Genomic DNA, 7,617 nt, shown 5'->3' on the forward strand with positions numbered 1-7,617 from the left:
ACTATTGCTCCCCTGGGCTTGCACACATTTCCTTTTATAAGGACCTTTCTTATAACTCAACAACTATGATTTCACTGGCTTAAAATGTAGTTCTCCCGTTTCTCCATTGTGTTGAATGTTAAATTTCTTTCTCGTCCATAATTTAAGTGCAGGCGGACAGTCTTGTGTCTTTAGCAAAGCAGTTAAACACGTTTTTATGCAAATGACAAGTTAGTATTTAGTCATTAAGTAAACTTTACCATCTGTGTATGTAAGGAAGTCCGACAGTATATTTTTGATTACTATAATTGCTGGTTATGAAATGGCACAACATTAGAAATTGACAAATGAGGAAACTGTAACAACTTGCTGTATAAAGCCTCAAAGTTACACAGGACGGTCACAGAAGACATCAACTGAGAAGAGGCACAAAAGCAGGTACATTTAATAATCATTTATATATCACATTTTATTAAGTGAAATTAGAGCTACACTTATTGTAATTTAAAAAAAAAAAGCATTGTAACAATTAGACTAGAAAAACAAACAGAATCACACTGCACACTGCAAACAGCCCACTAATAGACATGTGCAATTCTACATGATAACAATTGTGCAGAGACCTCAGATACATACATTTGCAAACATATAGTAAGCCACACCAAGGCAACTCTGCTCTGGAGGTCCTAATACTACATGATATCAGCACCTACTGTACTTTGCATCAAATGTTCATGTCTTTCTAAATTGAAAGTTAATTTACCTGTAGGAACCCCAAGAACCTCCAACATAGCACTACAGGGATCAGCATACCATCCACCTATTGAACTAATGTATGTCTTTCAGAACAGTGATACACAATATGGCAGTTGATCAGATCAATTACTAGGCCCACCACAGGGGCATGCAGTGTGCATGTCCTGTTTGCAGTGTGCTAGGGCAATTCTGTTTGCTTTTTCTACTCGAAATTACCCCCTCAGTTTCTGGAAGCTATTTTGATACCTTTAGTGGTATATTGGAGGTTCTTGGTGGTGCCTCTAGTTATAGCTCTCAATTTAGAAATACATGAACATATGACCCAAAATAGGTGCGATTATCATGTAGTTATAGGATCTCCAAAGCAGAGAAGTCTTGATGTGGCTGAAGGCTTACCATAAATTTGCAAATGTATGTAAATGAGATCTCTTCATTTACATGTAGAATTGTACTGGCCTGTTTGCAGTGTGCTGGGGGATTCTGTTTGTTTTTTCTAGTCTAGAGTAACATCTTCCTTGCATGAAAATAATTGATCCAATCAACTAATATATTGTGTACAATGTAACATTTACTGATAGTTTATGATAAATATTTATTTTCCATACAAGACATTATTATTATTATTATTATTATTATTGTTTTTCTTTCTTTCTCTTTCTTTCTTTCTTTCTTTCTTTCTTTCTTTCTTTCTTTCTTTCTTTCTTTCTTTCTTTCTTTCTTTCTTTCTTTTTCCTTCTTTCTCATCACAAGGTGTCCCCGGCACTTTTACAAAGTATATAAAGATTATGAAAATTATAAAAAGTTACGTACAGTACTAAACATTGCAGAACATGAAGATAGATTATAAACATTGCTGCATCAGAAGAATTTAGACTCAAATAGGCAGTGGAGCGACAAAACTCAAATTTTTCATTGCTGGCAGTGGGGAGGAGATGAGGGTATTTTTGAAAGAAGGAAAAGTACACGAGAACCCTGCTCAAGAGAGCTTACTATCTAATGGAGAGGGTAAGCAGACATGGGTGCTAGTGGTGAGAGACAGTGAGCCAGGAGCATGGAGCTGTGGGTTGTGATTAGAGCTGGAAGACTTTGATAAAGAATTGGGCATGTTTTAAGTTTTATAGCGGTGGAGAGTCTGATGGAAGGAGGAAAACGTTTCAATGACAGGGAGCAGCATGGGCAAAATCTTGTAGGTGAGAGTGGGGAGATGTCATCAACTGGGAGTGTGATGGAAGATGTCATCAGATATCTAAATAGGAGAAAAGTATCTGTAATATCTGTCTTTAAAAGACTAATGACATAAACAATAGGTAAATATAATTATCCCTTTAGTAAATAGCAGCTACAAGAGCTCATTTATATTTGCATATCTTGCAAAGTGTCTATGCCACATATGAATCCTGTTACTAGCATAGATATATTCTTGTTTCCTCATCCATACTCAACAGATATTTGTTTCTTGCAGATACTACACAAAAATGGTTTCATTCAGCAATCGCCCAGCGCTGCAGCTGCTTATGTTGGGTGAGTATCTCAGTTGGGTTTTTATGGAATGTTGATGTTTAAACCCGAAGATTGATTTTTTTCTAGCTATTAATGTACAATTTGTAATAAATCCTTTGCCCCTTTAGTCATCTATCAATTTTTGGAATGCATCATATTTCTAGAACTAGAGCTATCAGCCCAATAAATATCCATGGTATATATAATGTCAGCGTGCATACTGTAATACTTTGTAGACTATATGTTAGTGGCCCCTAGTCTTATACATCCCAAGGAAGTAGTTAGTTGCAGTTCCAGCTCTTACTAGTCAGCCACTACTACCGCACCACTGGAGTCATTCCGAGTTGATCGAAGCTGTGCTAAATTTAGCACAGCTACGATCATTAACTCAGACATGCGGGGGGACACCCAGCACAGGGCTAGTCTGCCCCGCATGTCAGTACCCCCGCACAAATACAAAAGCATTTGGGAAGTAACTCCCGGCAGCCCAGCTCCTGCAGATGGCCTGGAGTTGCTCGTCGCTCCCGCTGGCCGCAGTGGCTGCGTGACACGTCACACAGCCGCCGCAGCCTGTCCCCCCAACGGTCCAGCCATGCCTGCGTTGGCCAGACCACTCCCCCTAAATGGCGGCTTAACGTCGCTGTTCAGCCCCCACCTGCCTTGCGACCGCCTCTGTCTCAGAGGTGATCGCTAGGTAATGAAAGCTGCCATGCGCCGGCACATGCGCAGTTCCGACCCGATCGCTGTGCTGCGACAAACTGCAGCGAGCGATCGGGTCGGAATGACCCCCCATGTGGGACCCTCAGGGGATAAGACACATCTTGATGTGTGCCCAGGCGGATGGAATGACAGAGCACTGTTGCATGTTGCAGGGATCCAAATGGAGGGTCTTCTATATAACAATGTTGTAACGAATGGATTTTGGTTCACATTTAACAAGGATGGCAATTAGGTTGTCCTGTAGGCTGTGTTCTAATTTGAAGAATCCTATTAGTTAATGACCCATGCAGTGGCAATAAGCTATGGTAAATTGATCCTGGTTCACAATGTGCAAGTCGGTTCGGTCGTCCTGGAAATTTTTCCAACAATGCAAGTGCCCATGGAGGAGTCCAACAATCTGGAGCATTGTCAACTGTGAACCAGAATCCATTGATTTCAACATTATTATATAGAAGACCCTCCATTTGGATCCCTGCACTGGAAAACAGGATCGGTAAAGTGTTACATTAAACAGTGTTGGTTTTTGGACATAACAACTGCTTTGTACCCTGCAATAAGATAAAAAGGGTTGTATGTGACAGTACCTACAGTCTTACCTCCCAACATGACCTCTCCAGGAGGGACAGGATGCTCTGCTCCAGGGCCGTTTCTAGCCAATTTGGCTGCCAGTGCAAGATTTAAAAATGCGTCCCCCCCACCCCATTCACATAAGAAAAAATGCTCTCCCCCCCATAGATATAAAGAAGAAAAGCATGCGCGTGCGCTCCCGACAAGGAGGTGTGGCCTCGTTAAAATGGGCGTGGTATTGTTACAATGGGCGTGGCCTCATCTGATCTCATCATGACGGCTACCACAGGATAAAAAAAAAGTCCTAATTTTACACATTACAGCAGGCACGCGACCCCATGTTACACAGCACGGCAGGCAAGTGTCCCCATTTTACACAGTACGGCAGGCAAGTGTCCCCATTTTACACAGTACGGCAGGCAAGTGTCCCCATTTTACACATTGCGGCAGGCACGTGCCCCTATTTTACACATTGCGGCAGGCAAGTGTCCCCATTTTACACATTGCGGCAGGCACGTGCCCCCATTTTACACATTGCGGCAGGCAAGTGTCCCCATTTTACACATTGCGGCAGGCATGTGCCCCCATTTTACACATTGCGGCAGGCAAGTGTCCCCATTTTACACATTGCGGCAGGAAAGTGTCCCCATTTTACACATTGCGGCAGGCATGTGTCCCCATTTTACACATTGCGGCAGACACGTGCCCCCATTTTACACAGTACGGCAGGCAAGAGTCCCTATTTTACATATTACGGCAGGCAAGTGTCCCCATTTTACACATTACGGCAGACAGGTGTCCCCATTTTACACAATACGCAAGGCAAGAGTCCCCATTTTACATATTACGGCAGGCAAGTGTCCCCATTTTACACATTACGGCAGACAGGTGTCCCCATTTTACACAATACGCAAGGCAAGAGTCCCCATTTTACATATTACGGCAGGCAAGTGTCCCCATTTTACACATTACGGCAGACAGGTGTCCCCATTTTACACAATACGCAAGGCAAGAGTCCCCATTTTACATATTATGGCAGGCTAGTGTCCCCATTTTACACATTCTGGCAGACAGGTGTCTCCATGTTACACATTAAGGCAGGTGGTGGGGGGGTGGAGGGAGAGAGAGGGAGAGGGGCTGACTTACATTTGAAGCGGTTCTCCCCGCTCTTCAGCCGCCTCTCCCTCGTCTGCGCGGCTCCCCCTTCCCCTCTCCTCCCGAGTGCCCAGCTCGGGGGACGGTGTTTCGCAGGATGACGCGTTTGCATCGTGACGTCACGACGCAAATGCGTCATTCCGCAAAACCCCGCCCCCCGAGCTGGGAGAGGGGTGGGGGGATTCAAAGTGCCGAAGAAGTGCCGCGGCGGGCGCCCCGTGCAAGAAACGGCACTGGCTCCTGGGCATCCTTCTTACTTTATGATTGCCATCACGTGTGCTGAAACACCTTTCTTTTCCATTAACCTGTTCAATACAGGTGTCGGCAATCATACATTAAGAGGGAAGTCCAGGAGCAGAGCATTCTGTCATGTTGGGAGGTATGCCTACAGTATATAGTCGGACCCATGCAGTTTAAGTATGAACATGCTTTCATTCAACCAGCTTTATTATACAGCACTAAACAAGGAGACAGAGGCTTTGCATGGACTGCTTACTAAATCTATACCCTCTGCTTGATATTTTGGGACTGTGCTTACTAACAATCTTGTGTATACATCATTAAGCAAATGAAAGAGTGATCACGAAGACTGCTTACTAAAACGGGTTCACTACGGCTGGCCGGCGGTCGGTCTCCCGGCGACCAGCATACCGGCGCCCGGAGCCCGACCGCCTGCTTACCGACAGTGTGGCGAGCGCAAATGAGCCCCTTGTGGGCTCGCTGCGCTCGCCATGCTACGGGCGCGGTGGCGCACTACGCGCGCCACACTATTTTATTCTCTTTCCAGGGGGGTCGTGGACCCCCACGAGGGAGAATAAGTGTCGGTATGCCGGCTGTCGGGATTCCAGCGCCGGTATGCTGTGCGCCGGTATCCCGACAGCCGGCATACTGAAGACCACCCTCTAAAACAACTAATCTCTGCTTGACATATGGGACTGTGTGTCTAATAGCATGTTTTTGATCTTGAGATGGCACTAACCATTTATTAAATAGGCTAATTATTATGGATATAAAATGAAAAGTGTTCTTTTGAATTTAAGAAGATATTTTGCTTATATAGAAATAGTCACCTGCATTTGTTGTACACTCATTAATTGCCCTAATTAAGATCTGTGGAGGTTTGTAGCAGCTGTTTGGTGACTAATTTCTTATATAGGTGTTTTTAAATTGTCAGGTTGTACTTTAATATAACACCATCCGTGTATATGTATGTTTTTTTATTTTATTTTATATTATAATCTTGTGGGAATAATAAAAAAAATAATAATAATAATACAAAATGTTTCCGGCATAACAGCACTTTATTACTCTATGTTTTTTTGTCTTTGATTGGTTGGAGACCCAGTGATCTCCATTCATGAAACTGCAGCATTCCGGAAAAATACGACTTATATACGGAGGGTTCCTTGCAGAAGTCAGCGCCTAGTGTGTTTTGTTGTTTTTACTACTTACTTACTTACTACTCTCTTCTGTTTCATTTCTATCAGCGTCACTGACAAATCTCATCATGTATACTGCGAAAGCTGATCCTGTTACCCCAGGTGTAATCCCAGTATCCAGTAAGTTACAGGATATATAGTGCTTTCCATTTTTCTAATTACAAACAACTTTAATGTCTGACAAAAGTAAAGGGTGTGTAATTAACACAGTATTTATCAGTATGTTAATTAATATGTCACTGTAGTCACTCTAATGATTGTTAGTATTTTGTATAGGAAATTGTCATGTTTAAATTTCGTTTTGGGTATATTAAGCACGCATGCGCTCTACATTTTGACTTTCACTTAAGAAGAGTTAAGAGTCAATGCAGGGCCGGTTCTGGGGCTCTGTGCGCCCCGGGCGGCAATAGGGGGCGTGGTTTCATACAGGGGACGTGGTCATTTATGCCCCCTGTACAGACTGAAATGATGTGCGGTGCACGATGACGTCATCGCGCACCGCACAGCAAAGGTTCTCTCCACGAAGGGAAACTAGACGCTACGCGTCTAGTTTCCTTCGTGGAGCGGACCTTTGCTGTGTGGCGTGCGATGACGTCATTGCGTACCACACAGTAAAGGACCTCTCCACGCGTCTAGTTTCCCTTCACAGCGGCCAGCGGCAGTGGGGGGGCAACGGCCAGCGGCAGCGGGGGGGGGGGGGACGACGACACACAGCAGCAGCGGATCTTGCCCTGGTGCGGTGCCCTCCGGATGGCGCCCTGCGCCATCCAGAAGGCGGCGCCCCGGGCAAAAGTCTTGCTTGCCCGTGACCAGATCCGCTATTGAGTCAATGCAGAAAATGACCTGTTACAGAAAAGTAGGTCTCATACCTTGCATGTGACAGAATAGAACATATCAAAAAAATGATTTACTTAATAATAGAATTAGCGCAGTGACATCGTGGGATGTAGTGAAAATGTCAACACAAAAGTCGATATGATGTCATCATTGTAAAAATGTTTTAGAATGTTCCCAGGCGAAATGTGGACACTAGGTTTATGCTGTGGGTGGCAGGGTTAGGGTTAGGCTGCAGTGGTGGTGGTAGGTTAAGCAGTAGAGGGGGGATTAGGTTTAGGGGTAGGGATTAAGGTTAGGGATATGCTTAACAGCATGCCAGAAGATAAGAGATCCGACACAGAAGTTAAGGTCACATGACTGCGGAGACCCTACAGATGGGATCCGTCATAACAGAGGGCACCTGGCACTGGCCACACTACACTAGTTACATGCAGTCCTGATACCCAAACATATATCGTGTGGTCTGCACAGTTGTTAAAACATAAACTAATACTGCTGTTACTTCTGCTAATACTAGTACTACCAGAACTGCTGCTATTACTACTTCTGCTACTATTACTACTACTGCTACTTCATACCTCCCAACATGACCCTCTCCAGGAGGGACACAATGCTCTGCTTCTGGACTTTTCTCTTAGTGTATGATTGCCGGCACCTGTGCTGA

General features: G+C 44.3%; 1 long non-coding RNA gene across 1 annotated transcript in view; it reads left to right on the plus strand.

Moving 5' to 3' along the window:
• The first annotated feature begins 253 nt into the window (after window positions 1–253).
• The window catches only part of LOC134966918 (uncharacterized), a 10,957-nt gene continuing 3,593 nt past the window's right edge, over window positions 254–7,617 (plus strand). Inside the window, exons 1-3 of the long non-coding RNA XR_010188741.1 lie at window positions 254–417; window positions 2,198–2,256; window positions 6,165–6,236. This is a non-coding gene — a long non-coding RNA (uncharacterized LOC134966918). The remainder of the gene's footprint in view (window positions 418–2,197; window positions 2,257–6,164; window positions 6,237–7,617) is intronic.

Source organism: Pseudophryne corroboree, chromosome 10 (genome assembly GCF_028390025.1).
Source record: "Pseudophryne corroboree isolate aPseCor3 chromosome 10, aPseCor3.hap2, whole genome shotgun sequence".
NCBI lineage: Eukaryota > Metazoa > Chordata > Amphibia > Anura > Myobatrachidae > Pseudophryne > Pseudophryne corroboree.